Genomic DNA, 15,035 nt, shown 5'->3' with positions numbered 1-15,035 from the left:
CATGTAGGTAAGTGCACCCGTGTCATGCAATGCCTGCGGAGGACAGAAGAAGCTGTTGGATGCCCTGGAACTGGAGTTATAGACAGTTGTTAGCTGCCATGTGGGTGCTGGGATTCGAACCTGGGTCTTCTGCAAGAACAGCCAGTGTTCTCAACCGCTGAGTCATCTCTCCAGCCCAAGTCTATGATTTTTATGTTGAGCTGTTTATATCAGGTTAGGCCACATGTGGCCTGTGAAACTTGGTTTGGACATACCAGGATACTTTCTGGAACTCAACCCAAATTACTAGCAAAGAATAAATAATGCTATGAAATGTGCATTTTAATATGTGCATCATATAACTCACTGGCATTTCAAACTTTGATTTATCAATGTATATTTATTATTGTTTTTTGACCTGACACTTCAAAAAAATACATGAGTTGTTTCCTCTTGTTTGTTTGCTTGGAAAAATGAAGAAATTCTAAATGCAATATGCACAGTGGTCTCACCATAACCAGTGATAAACTACATTCAGGCTCAAATAGCGTCTAAGAAAAGGGAGACCCGTAGTCCGTGAAAACACAGAAACAGGCCCCAGCATGGGAAGGAAGAACTGCTCAGGTACTTGCAACAGGAGAGGACTGACGTCTAAGATGAGGAAAAGTCTACTGCCAAAGATGAAAGCAAATACCCATGCTCATAGTCATGACCCACCCAAGGCGTGTATGTAAGTCCAACACTGCTGCCACAGGTACAGAAGGTTAAGAGCAGTGCTCATCAAGCAGGGGAAAAAGGAAGGGGGTGCTACTGGCACCAGCTGGTAGAGCCCAGAGATGTTGATGACTGTGTTACAATACATAGGACAGCCTCACAGAAAAGAAAATCTGGCTCTAAAAACACTACCATATAGAAAGTATATATACCCTGAGGAGGTGGCTGGGCACATAAAGCACTTGCCAAGCCAATGTGAAGCCTGGAGTTTGGATCCCCAGAACTGATATAAATGCCAGGTAGGTGGGTGTTGTGGGCCATCTATAACTCTAGCGCTTGAAAGGCAGAGACAGAGATTCCTGAAACAAGCCGGCTAGATGGACTAGCTGAGTAGGTGAGCCCTGGGCTCAGTGAGAGACCCTGCTGAGGTGGAGAGTGATCAAGGAAGACTCCTGATGTCAGACTAAGGCTTGAATTTACATGTACACACATGTATATGTATGCACACACAAATGCACCTAACCATGTGAGCATGACTACACATAATGCATGCCACAGAAACAAGCAAAAAACAAAGAGAGAAAGAAAACACATCTCTCATCCAGGACACAAATTAGCTCCAAGTCTTTATAAGCATTAGGAGTTAACCAAAAATGTTAATGTGTTTATGAACAGATTTTAGACCTATGGGAAACAGTACATGGATAGACTTGCATCTATCACATGTGTCAGAACATGTGGGTCAGTGTGCCAAGCAATTAAGATTAAGAAGGACTAGGCCAAAAAACTGAGGATTAGCCACACAGTGGCACATGACATGATAGTGAGCCACAACTGTGAACTTCACTGGACCAATGCTGAATGAAAAAAGAAAAGACACAGAACACTGCCATGTAATTCCAGCAATTTGAAGTTCAAGGCACGGTCTAGAAATGGATGCATAGATGGTAGACTATAATAAAAAGCAAAGAAATAATTAGAATGAAATTCAGGAGGGTGTTTATCTTAGTGGAGAGTACAAAGGGGGATGCAATCGGTGCTGAGGTTCCAGAACATTTTATATTTTGAAATATTTTATTTATTATTTTTATTTTATGTGTATGAGTGTATTTATGTGCATGTATGTGAGTGCACCCATGTTGTACAATGCCACGGAGATCAGAATAGGGCTTCAGATTTCCCTGGAATTGGAGTTAAGGATGGTTCATAGCCACCATGTGGGTGCTGGGACTTGAACCCGGGTTCTCTGCAAGAGCAGTCAGTGCTCTTAACCACTGAGTCATGTTTCCAGCCCCAACATTCTATATTTGAACATTGATGGCATGTGCCTGGTTATTCATTTACTTGTTATTCAGTAAACTTATAGGTTTTAGGTACTTTTCTGAATGTTAGATGTATTTAATAGCAAGACAGGTGTTGGTGGCTCAGCTTTGTAATCCCAGCACTCTAGAGACTGAAGCAGTAGGGTTGCTGTGAGTTCAAGGGCAGTCTGAGTTGCTTAGTGAATTCTAGGTAAGCTTTGACTACAATGTGGAATACTATCAAAAGAAGAAGAAAAAAAGATATTCAACCAAAAATAAGGGAAGGGAATGGGTGGAGATAGGAAATACAAGTCACTAGAGATGTTGCAAAGGAATAGTGACTTCACATATTACTGACTAAGGTATCACCAGGGTCAGATGTATCTCTCACTGTTGCTTCCCTCTACAGAGCCGCCATCCATCACACCTTATCTGTCAACAGGCAAACTGCACCTCCTGTTTCCTCAGTTATCCTGGCACGATTCATCTCAGCCCTGGACTGTTCTGCCTACCACAAGAGGACTGTTCCTAAGTCAGGGGTTTACCGTTCACATACATCTGCTTTAAGAATATTAATGGCTCACCAACAAACAACGAAAGAATTTCAAGTCTTATTTAGACTGCCAGGCAAGGGCCAACATGCCTTTCTGGACCTAATGATCCCTGTCAGTATGAGCAGCCTCACTGCGGCTCCGACTCCAGCTGTACACTCTTACTGCGATGGTTCAGCTGCCTGGAGGGCCCTCCATGTACTCACCTTCCCTTTCTATTCTAAAGTCCCCCTCCACACTCTTCAATAAAGTAAAAAAACAGATGTGTTAACAAGTGTGAGAGAGGGATGAAGAAACTGGAACACTCAGCTGAGTGTGTAAATTCATCCAAAGCCTTCTGGAAAATGTTCTCATTAGATACTAAAACCGGACATGCATATGCCTAATGACAAACTAATTCTACTTCTCAGCACATGACAAACAGAAAGCTTTGCCAAATAGAATACAGCAATGATGTTCGTAGTAGCAGTGCCCATGGCAGCAGGAAACTGTAGGCACACCAGATAATACATCATCAATGCTAGAATATACAGGTAGTGGTGTTAATGTATAAGCAATTATCCTATGAGAATGAACTGTTGCCACCTAAAAGAAGATGTGAATCTAACATGTACACCGTTGAGCCAAAAAATTCAGACTTGACAGTATATATTGTATGATTTAGTTTGTACAGCTGAATAAAACCCAAACACCATTAAAAGGCAATGGTAGAAGTCAGGAGAATGGGCTGGGGAGATGACACAGTGGGTAAGTGCCTGCCACACAAACATGAGGACCCGAGCTCAGATCTTGGGCACTTGCTTAAAAATCAGGTACAGGCAGTGTACAGACCCACATGAACATGTATATAAACTACAACTACACACATACAAAAAGAAATCAGGAGAATGATCATACTTAGAGTAAGGAGGGATGAGATGGGGCCACAAAGATGCTGGTTACTTGGTGTCAATTGATCAGGCACCAAAGGTAATATTGGTATACGTTCTGTAAGAACACCACAGCTCAATTAAAAGCCCACTACAAATTACTTTAAAAATCTACCTATTCTTCTTCAAGATCACTTCTTGACAAGCCTTCCTCACTTTCTTAACAATAATCTCCACTAATACTAACTGATCTCTCTTTATCATCCAATGTCCTTTTCCCATCATTGAATTATAATATTAAAATTACCTTATACTTTCTAGGCTATCTTTCCCAAAGGAGAATGCTACACCATGAACAGAATTCATGGATCAGGACTTCAGCAGCAGCTAGTCAGTAAATATATATGGCATCTATAATAAATTTATCAAAGTTAAATTACATGCAGTACATTTTCAAAAGCAATATTTCTTTATGATCAAATTAGGTAGATACTATCACACTTGTCAGCATTTGATTTTTACTTGCAAACATTAAAATTCATCTTTTTTGCTGTATGGTTCTATAAGGTTTGAACTGTATACAGTTTGGTAATCACCACCATCACAGTCAAGACACAAAACAGCTCTATTACTCCCCAGTGCTGACCTCAGGTAGTCAAATCTCCCCAGAGTCCTATCTCCAGAAACCATTTATCAGATTCTATAGCTGAGGATGCTTTTGAATGACTGATCCTCTTGTCTCCAATTCCTGACTTCCAGGCTTACAGTAGTGAAAAGGCACACTTGGTTTATGTAGTGCTAGGGATCAAACCAGGACTTCGTGCACACTGGACAAGGACTCTACCAACATCTCCAGCCTGGAATACAGGCTCTGGAGTCTGTTTCCTTTCTCTTAGCAAACAGATTTGGGATTTTTTACACAAGGGTACAGATATGTAGGTCTTCTCCTTTTAATTACTAACTAGATTTCCCTGGAACCATAGCTGGTTAATCCTTTGACAAGTAAAGGGGTATTTAGACTGTTTTCCAGTCAAGGGTGATTATAAAGGTGCTATAAAGCAGTAATAGAGAGAAATCGTGAGCATTTAAATTCCAGGAATGGTGTGCCTGACCAAGTACTTCCTTCCTATATATGTGAGTGAAATCTAGCTCGCAGTGCCTTCTGTTCAAAGAGACTATAAACTGCCTTTTCTGTATCAAGTGTACATCACTGGGGCAGAGATAAGAAGCACCCCATGAAGCAGCTTTCCAATGGCCCCTCTTGCCACTGTGACCCTTGTAGCTGAACTGTTACAAAGTTTCATCCTGATCAGTGCTGTGTCAGTGACTGACAATGCTTTGTGACCATTGACTTTTATCTAACCTCCCGTACTCACCTGTGACACACAGGGAGGATGGCAAGTGGTGGCCCCAACATTTGGGGACTCTGAGAACACGCTAGGAAAAAGATTACTTCCACAATTATGCAGAGCAGTGGCTGCAGCTGCAATTTTTTCTGTTGATTTAAACATAAAAAGCATATGTCTAAATCCTCAGGGGCAGAGTGCCTGGATCATAAAATTTCTACAAGATGGCATTTTGAGTGTACTTCTCTGAAGCCTGGGCCACAGTATGGCCAGGGTCATGACCATGAGGAAAGGGAAGGCCTGAGAATGGCATTTCAGGGACATAGCTGCCTGCACCTGCTTTGGAGGCCAGCAGCATAGGTGTTCCAAGTCTTTAAGACTCAAGAGTGACATGAAAAACTTTATGCTCACAAGACTTTAGTGTGTCTTAGAAAGTGAGAATCGCTTCGTTGACCCAATTCAAAGGTTAAGTAGAAATGGCACCAGCTACTTAAGGAAGGTGCTGTGTCTCCACAAGAAGCATTTCCATGAGTGCCTAATTTTAATCTTTAGTAACACCCTTTAACTTTAATACTGTTCATAATATCCTTTTATCAATGAGGAGAATGGGGCTTTGACAGGTGACTTGCAAAACAGAAAGTCTACCCAAGGCACAGTCTGAAACCAGATCCTATGGTCTTAATTCACAGGTGATACTGCCTTGGGGTCAGGGTCCTACAAGTAAATACATCCGCCCATCCAGACATTCCAAGAAAAAATATTTGTATTAAATACATCCAGAGAAATAAATACGAATAAGATATGTTCCTAGCTTCTGGGGACACATTTGTAAGGGAGTAAGGAATGCTATCAAGAAGCGTCTTCAACTTTTTGATCAAATACTTTTCTGAGATTCACAGAAAAACTACACTTTCCAGAGAAAAGCTATGCATGCATAACCACACAAGAAACTCACTGAAAGCCTGGAGCGGAAGTTAGGAATCCCTGGATTACTTGAGTAGCTGACAGTACACTGGAAGGTAAAGAAGTTTTGAAGGCAGAGATGCACCAGGCAAAGAAGGAAGGAGCAGGGACCTTTGGTAAGAGTTCCAGCAAGTTAGCCACAGGCAAAAGATGGATGATGAAAGAAGACGGGAGCAGGAAAACAGGTAACAGGCTGCAGACTGAGGGATGAGTTTCTTATCTGTGGAAAAGATGTGGTGAGGACAATGAGGTACTAGTGGCCCGGCTCTGGGGTCAGAAGGAACTCACTCTTATTAGCTGTGCACCCCTCTGTTTCATCATCTACATAATGGGAATAAGAGCAGTCCCTGCCTTGTAAGCTGTGCCACGCACAGGGAATACCTGGCATGCACATGGCACAGATGCTCAAGTACAAGCATTCGATATATTGCAGCCATCAATACCACCATGGTTATCGCCACCAGTACCATCATCACCATGGTCTGACCCTAGGGTGGTCTGTGAAACTTAACTCCTCTCTAACAGTAAGATCACAGAACTGATATATTTTTGGGTCACCCTAATACATTTTGAAATGCACAAGGTCCCTTGCAAGGATCTTTGCCCAGAAAGTCTCCCGTGAAATGTTGAGTCTCTAATACTCTCCTTGTAAACTCATACCCTATCATTTATTCTCAGTATGAAAATGTGAGATGCATACTGCAGAAAATGAGGGCAGAAATTATGATAGTGTTTGGGATATCTACAGTAGGTTCTTTGTTAATGCCAGTATCTACCTTATGTGAGAACGGATTTCACTATTAAAAGCTAATGAGATGTCATATATTATGTGAGTAACATCATGCCCAGAATCAGACTCCAGAACATGAATTTTTTAGAAGACTGACAAAAGAACTTGGTGTCAAGACTGACAAAGGGAACAATGATATACACGTCTATTCAATTTTTCTTTACCATTATGTTTTCATTAATAGTTCATTTTCAATTATTCCTGTGATCTAGGAGCTAAAACATAAGCTGGAGTCCATTCATGGGTGCTCAGGGACATGTGTGGAGGATGATTTGTTTTGACTTCAGCCAGGATGACAGACAGAAAATTCATGAGACCCTTGCTCTTTCAACTGTTCCATGGCCAGCCAGTATTTGCCAGAGAAATACTGCCACAGAGTAAGCTCTGGAAAAACCAAGTAATGAGAAATACAAATGTGTTTATCTTCCCCAGAAAGTGAGCCAGGATATCTGGTTATCTCTGCCATCTACACAGACGCCATGTACAAATTCCCAGTGTCCCCTCACTTGAAAGCACACACGTGAAAGGACGTGTAGGTTTCCAACCATTGCCTCTGACCCAAGCCATCATTGTGATTCACCAAGCTTCTTCTCGGCTTTCGATCTGTTCCTGCAAAAGCAGGGCAGTAAATGGCTTCAGCTCTATCCACAATGAGGTAGGCAGAAAATCCAATTGTTCTAAGACAAGGAGAAGAATTGATTCCTGACACTAGGACAGAAGGGAGGCCTGGCCAGGGGAAAACACTGCTAGCAATCAGCTGCAGTGAATGTGAGGGAAAGGGCTGACAGGCTGGACACCATGTAGGGGTGGGAATGGAGCAACTACAAAATACCCACGTCTAACAAGAATCAAAGCAAGGACTCCTCTTATGAAGAAATCCCCAAATGGCTTTTAGAAAACCAGGTAAAGCCTCAGGACATATAAGCAAAGCAGTTGTGGAGATGGACTCAGAAAAAACTCTGAAGTCTGCATTATATAATAGACCTTTCTTCATCTGACACCCATTCCACACAAAGAAAACCCACTTCATCTGAAGGATGCAGGACTACTACCTCCATTAAGAATCCATTCAACCTAAAAGAACCCTTTGCACACTTTTGTTTATGTACACAAGAGAGTTTCTTCTCTGTAACCAAGAATCGTGAACACACCCCTTACACCTAAGCAACAAGGCTCTGCCCTTACTAGCCCTAACCTCACTTTCCCCATGTGTAAGGACGATAACCAAGGACAAGCCAAGGAAGGCATGAACTCTAGGCTTGGCCTTCAGGCCACTTTAGTCTTCTAGTTTTCCCTAGTTCTGAGACGTCCTTAGTGAGAAGACTTGTGATGGCAGAGATTATGACATTTTTCCAGAGTGGCTTCAGCACTGCTCTGTGAAACTGTGTGAAGATGACTATACATGAATTGTATTTATTTTTTAATATGTGTTAAGTTCTTACTCTGAGGTCACAAGGCCCATGGTAAAAGTTGGAATAAACAAATAGACAACAGAACAACAAAGACAGAGTCTGCCCTCAGTGTAGCTCCCACTGTTCTGGCGTGTGACCAATGTGTGCTTCATAACATGAGTCCCCTCCAGGGGATACATGTAGAGACTCTTAGAGCCCTTTCTTGGACTACAAGTCCCCAGGTTTATTTGTAGATGTGTCTTGCTACAGGAACAAGATGTATGATCATTACTGAAGAGAATAGCCTTAACACATGCTTCAAAACTAGATCTCCTTGTTTTTATTCTCAGGGTTCTATGATATCCCCCTTTCTATCCATAAATCTTAGCTAGACCCTGCTCTGGGAAAGCTTGCTATCCTTCTAAAACTATTTGTGTTTATTCACTAATAGTATAAGTATTTACTAAACACTTACCAAGGGCCAAACACCAGAGCTGGCCCAGGGCAGAAACTAGTAAGAAAGACGGCCTTTGCAGTGAAATACATTGAAAGACATGGTCCAGAGGACACAAGTGAGTGCTGACGGTTCAAAGACCCGAAAGTTATACAGAAGCACAGTCATATATAGTACTGAAAACAGGCATACTTCTGATAGTCTTCATGGGGGCAGCGCTAGAAATAACTGGCACATCTCATGCCAGATCCAGGATGTTCTCTCCTCAAGGAGCGATCACACTCAGTGCTGCCCGTCTGATCCCTAGTGCTCCTCCCTAGGTAGCTGTATGGTTCATTCTACTGTTGTTTATATCTCTGCTTAGAAGGAACTCCAGCTTTGAGGCCAAAAACATTAGCCTCAAACTAAACTCAAATTAAATAGAAATCCTCTCTTGTTTTACTTTTTCGCCCCCATCTGTTTCAGCTTATGAATTGTGGCAGGGCACATATTTTTGCCTGTTTATTCACTCTTCTATCCTTAACACCAAAGCAGTATTTGGCAGGGTAGGTACTCAATAAACATTTGTGCAATGAATGAACTGATGTTTATGTAAGGAACAGGGAAGAAGGGAGGGAGGGAACAGAAAGGAGGGAAGGAAGAGGAAAGGAGGGAGGGAAACTAACAACTACGATTTTTAAAAAATTGAAAAATAAATGCATACACACAAAAGAATCACTTCTCGAACAGTACAGAGTTAAGTATACTAAAAACAGGTCACAGGAAAAACTGCAATGATTTGGAACTTACCAGGCAAAATGTAAAAATAAAATGACTGGGAGAAAGACAGCCATTAACCTGTTTTTGTTTATTTATATTAATTTCTTCACAAAATACTTTAAAGTGGTTTATGAAAAAAGCATGCAATGTCCCAAGATAAAGGACAAGAACGGTAATTAATATAACTAGATGAATGCAAGATAATTCAAGAAAAAAAGCTGAGTGAGGTCAGGAATAAGATGATCACGAAGGCAAACTGGAGGCTACACTTCTCAAGGTGAGTCACAAATTGCTTTCCAAGCCAGAAGATTTGAACGTCCAGCATCGTCTAGGATGAGGCAGGTAACGTGAAGGACTAAAGCAATCTGAAGACATCCTGTTCTATTTTCAGCAAACGGGCACTACTTCTTCACTGGACCCCATGGTTGCCATGGAGACACGTGAGTCCAATGTGGCCAGATCTGCTTTTTTCTTTCTTTCTTTTTTTTTTTTTTTAATAGATACTGGTCATTCGAATACACTGGTGTGAAATCTCATTTACATGTTGGCAAATGGTTGGCAAATGGTTTTCTTTTGGGTCCTTTTTTTTTCAAGTGTGTGGGTCAAAACAAACATGCCTGTGGCCAGAGAGGAAGAAGATAGGATCAGTTACATGACTAACCGTATCCATAAAGCAAAAACCCAAAGTTGTGTAGAAGCACAGTCATCTGTGGTATTGAAACCAGAGACATGTCTCACAACAGTCATCTAAAAGAGGACATTGTAAAGCCCTCAAGGCAGGCACCTCACACAATTAGAATTTATAAAGCTCTACCTTATAATGATCTTCAATGGGGACAGAAGTATAACACTAAGTGTAATTTAGTGATTAACTAATAAGTGGTGGGCTGGTAGGAAGAATATCTCACATATATAAAAATCTCACAATCAAGACCCCTGCAGGTCTAGGTAATTTCAGGCTTAGATGCTGCATTAGATTTCCCTTAAATGTTGTTTTACTAATGATCCCTTTTGATATTGGTAAAATCCTTTTAACTTCCTTAAACTTTTCAAATGTCTTACTTTCTGTTTTAGGGTATTCTAGAGAAACAAAGAACCTGTATCTTTCAGAATGCAATGCATACATATTTGGGTTTTCATAGCAGCATTTGGTAAGTATTGAGTAGTACAGGGTTCAAGGCTAGACTTCCTGGCAAGGACCTGGAGTGCATTATTCTATGGTGGTTTAAGTTCAAGGTCATTTGCTTGACTGGACAACCTATCTGGCAATAGAACTGAAAGAGGAAAGCTGAAGAGCTTGGCATGCCTCCAGTTATCTGCTCAAGGAAGAATACAAAGACAGGACCTGATGTCTCCACAAGAACAGCATTGTTCTGTATCTGCTCCAGGTCATGAACTAAAAGACAGTCAAGTTTATTACCACACAGTGATGCTCCATGGAAGCCCTGGGGTAGTGTTGAGGAGATTGTTTCCTAACTGGGCTCTTGTCATAATCAGAACCATACAGCTACATCTCATCTACCCCATACAGAGTCCATGGTGGTACAGTACTGTTTTGGAAATGCACTGCTCCAGAGCAAGTGTTAGACAGTAGCAAGAACAATCCCAATAAATGTTGCTTATGCCTGGTATTGCCTACAAGGACCCTAGGTGACCACAGAACACTGAACTCATCAAGCAGTGTTGAAAGCACAAATGCACACACTGCACGCACCTACCACCTACCTCAATTTAACACACATGGGATATACACCATACCCAACCTGATCAGGCAGTACAACTATTCAGACAATTTTAGATAAGCTCCCTTCTATGGCCTTGCAATGGCACCTCTGAGGACACATCAGAAACACCCTCCAGGGCTTAAACAAGGCTCAGTACCATGTTTACCACTTCAGTGCATTGCTTAACTATTTAACAAGAAAAGAGACAGCACCTGTTTTGAATAGGCTCCTATTACACATTTGTTTGTTTTTGAAAGATTTTTCGTACTACTCTCATAGTTCATTTTTCCTGTATATCCTGTGGTGTCTGCATCAAGATTTTTCTCAGGTTAGTGATTTTTCTTAAAAACATGTGTATGGGGCTGGAGAGATAGCTCAGCCATTAAGAACCTGTACTGTTCTTATAGAAGACCCAGAACCCAAATCGCACCTCACCATCACCTGTAACTCTAATTTCAGGTGATTCAATGCCCTTTGGCCACCTCAGGCACCTATACTTACATGGGCCACATAAACACACAGGTACACAGATATATAAATAAATAAAAATAATAAACATGTTTGTGCTCTAGCAAAACTGACTGAACTAGGAATCTACATCATTTTTAACAAGTGAATTTTTCTAGAATGCAAGTACAACTCACCACTACTATATAGGAAGGACCGCCACCACATCATATTTATTATGAATTCATTAACTCGCTTTAACAAGGAATACAAAGTTACAAAGGAATACAAGGAATACAAAGTTACAAAGGAATACAGGGAATACAAAGTTAAATCTGTATCATGAGAGTTCGTACTCTAAACACTGCATTTGCTCATGGTAGGAAACTAAAAGCAACCCAAAACATACGCAGAGTACACGCACTCACTGCCCCTGAGGGCAGCACTTCCCCGGCTTTCCCTTCTGTTGCTTCTCCTTGCACCCCACTATGTATGCGATTTTCTCAGTGATCTTCAGTGGGGGTGTACACTGTTCTCCCAGTTTATCTTAGCTCAGCTTGGCAAGTGAACTGCTACTTCTACATTCTGTTGGCTTTTCTGAGACAAAAGTGAAGCATTGCTGAGTGGAGCCAATCACTGGACATCGACTGAGCGCCTGGTATCTGCTCAGTGCCTGGGCTCTGCTACACACAGATGAGCGGATTCAATGAGTGGGCTTAACCACTGGATTTCTTAGCTTCTAAGTTTATCCTAGCTGCAACATTTTTCTACCCTTATGATTAATTATTATTTTCATTTGAGTTTGAAGATCTGTTAAAAATATAAATTATATAAATAGCACATTTGGAAAAGAAAATGGACTAGTATTATTTGTCTCCAGCAAATTATAGCTTCAAGAATTGCCTCCTGCCCTTTTGTCTGTCACTTTTTATAATATTGCAGCACTGAAATTAACTACATAAAACAAAGCTGCATCTGAATATTTTTAAGTAGTAAGTACATATAGTAAAGTGTCAGAAAGACCACCTACTATCTTGTTTCTTTTTTTTTTTTTTCTTCAGCAGGGTTATTTTGAAGGGTTTCTTTTTGTTTATAGTGAATATGGATTTAAAATTTTAGCAAAGTGTATGGAAAATATATATTAATCTAGACATGTATTTGTATGGATTTAAATATAATATGGGGATATTGTATTTAAGCCTTCTGAATAAGTTCAGTTTTTTAAAGATGACACATAACTCAGCATAAAAAGTTGTCTGGGTTCCATCTCTCATTTTCTGATGAGCTACTGAGAAGTGCTTAGAAATAAAGATTAGAGGACAAAATCAAAAGAGGCTAGAGGGGCTGGTGAGGTAGCTCAGTTAGGAGAGTGTTTACTCAGCATGCAAAGTCCTAGGGTTGATCCCCAGCACCCATAACTATATGTGGTAGTGTAGACCTGTAATCCCAGAAGTCAAGAGGTGGGGGCAGAAGGATCAGAAGTCAAAGATTCTGGATCACCCTCATCCACATATTGAATTTGCAGGTAACATGAGATTGTGTCTCAAAAATTAAAAAATACAGTAAAGAGTTGGACAATACATTTATATATTCAACAGCTCTAAAACCATAATTGATGTCCCTCCTGTTTGGAAGAGGTGTGCTGTTTGCTCAGTCATTACTGAAGTCAAAGAATGGGGGAGGAGGGTTACTGGAAAATTCCAGGGTTGCATCTTAATGCCATTCAAGTGTTGATGTCCACATTTTTCTCTCACAGAGAAAGACAATTATCTCATTATTACAACATCCCAACATCCTCATGGGAGTAAGGCCTTCTGTCAAGTCTCCTATCCCTTTCAAAGCCTCTCTGTATGTGACCCAATAGATGCACTGTCCAGCTGAACCTGGGCAGTGATTTTTCATGCATATCAGACACTCTTGTGTCCATAGCAGCCTTCCCATAGAGACTGTGTTTGAGAAGGGAAGAAAATGAACACCACAAAGTTTCTACCAAAGCCCACCATATAGGCAAGGGCAGAGAACAGAGGACCATCCTTCCAAGAATGACTAGAGCAAGGTCCAGGGGCCAGGTGATCTGAAGTCACCCTGAGCAAGACACACACCTCTTTATGGCCTTATATTCCCTCACATGCCTTTGCTTATATCATTATGAGAAGGTGCCTAAATTACTGACCAGATGCATTACAGATACTGTGGGACCTCTGCAAACATCTAAGAACTACTTATACCCAGGCAAATTAGGCTGTACAACTTCCCACAGCCCTGCGCACAGGTCTTGAGGCTCTGAGCAGTGCAAACGTTTCCATGTGAGACCCTCTGCACTAAGGAATTTTTAAAATATATTTTAATTTTTAATTTAATTTTTTAATATTTTATTTATTATTTTTATTTTGGAGTATGGTATGAGTGTATTGCTTGGACGTAAGTGCACTCATGTCATGAAATTTCTGTGTAGGTCAGAAGAGGGCATCGGATCCTCTAGAACTAGAGTTACAGACAGTTGTTAGCCACCATGTGGGTGCTGGGAATTGAACCCAGGTCTCTGCAAGAGCAGCCAGTGCTGTTAACCTCTGAGTCATTTCTCCAGCCCTGTACTAAGGACTTACATGCTTTTACCATTTTTTAAAGATTTATCTTTATTTTTATTCATGTGTGTGTGTGTGTATCCATATGGCTGTTTGCCACAGGTTCCCACAGAGGCCAGAAGAGGGCATTGGATCCCCTGGACTTGGAGTTACAGTAACCCACCAGATAGGGGTGCTAGGAACCAAACTCCTGTCCTCTGGAAGAGTATTTAGCATTCTTAACCTTATTTTTATTTTATGTGTATGAGTGTTATGCTTGCATGTAGGTAAGTGTACTCGTGTTGTACAATGCCCTCAGAGGACAGACGATGCTGTTGGATCCTCTAGAACTAGAGTTACAGACAGTTGTTAGCCACCATGTGGGTGCTGGGAATTGAACCCAGGTCTCTGCAAGAGCAGCCAGTGCTGTTAACCTCTGAGTCATTTCTCCAGCCCTGTACTAAGGACTTACATGCTTTTACCATTTTTTAAAGATTTATCTTTATTTTTATTCATGTGTGTGTGTGTGTATCCATATGGCTGTTTGCCACAGGTTCCCACAGAGGCCAGAAGAGGGCATTGGATCCCCTGGACTTGGAGTTACAGTAACCCACCAGATAGGGGTGCTAGGAACCAAACTCCTGTCCTCTGGAAGAGTATTTAGCATTCTTAACCACTGAGCCATCTCTCTAGGCCCAGGTGCTTTTAATTTTAAAAGCCCTCATATGAATGTTTTTATTTTTTAAATTATCAACTGAAATCCCTTAATACTGTTTCTTACTTGCAAACTTTCCTGAAATAGCTCTGCACTTACAGTAGATCTATGTTCTTTTTTGTGAGACTGAACATTAGCGAATGGGAGTCCTGAGGCGAGTTCCCTGCTGAGCCCCCAATAGAGATGCCACTGCCATTTGGATAAGCAATCAGGTACAGTTATGTCTTAGTTCCACACTGTACCCTCCTTGGGCTGGAGAGGAAGCAAGGAGGGAGAACGACCAGCCACAGCTGAGAAGGATGCAACCAGGGTCTCCTGTTGAGAAATCCACTCAGAACTCCATTACTCTGTAGAGTGTCAAAAAGATACAAGATAAAATCCTGGGCTGTACTAGATACTGGAAAGGGGGTGGGGTGCGACAAAATGAAAACTGCCTTTCAAAGGGGGTTATGGTCAAACTTAAAAAAA

General features: G+C 41.2%; 1 protein-coding gene across 7 annotated transcripts in view; it reads right to left on the bottom strand.

The window, feature by feature from the left end:
• Mitf (melanocyte inducing transcription factor) overlaps positions 1 to 15,035 on the bottom strand; it is a 232,065-nt gene that overhangs the window by 118,771 nt on the left and 98,259 nt on the right. The window lies entirely within an intron of this gene.

This window comes from Nannospalax galili, unplaced genomic scaffold (genome assembly GCF_000622305.1).
Source record: "Nannospalax galili isolate Female #2095 unplaced genomic scaffold, S.galili_v1.0 scaffold1051, whole genome shotgun sequence".
In the NCBI taxonomy this organism is placed as follows: domain Eukaryota; kingdom Metazoa; phylum Chordata; class Mammalia; order Rodentia; family Spalacidae; genus Nannospalax; species Nannospalax galili.
This window is presented reverse-complemented; position numbering and strand designations above follow the sequence as displayed.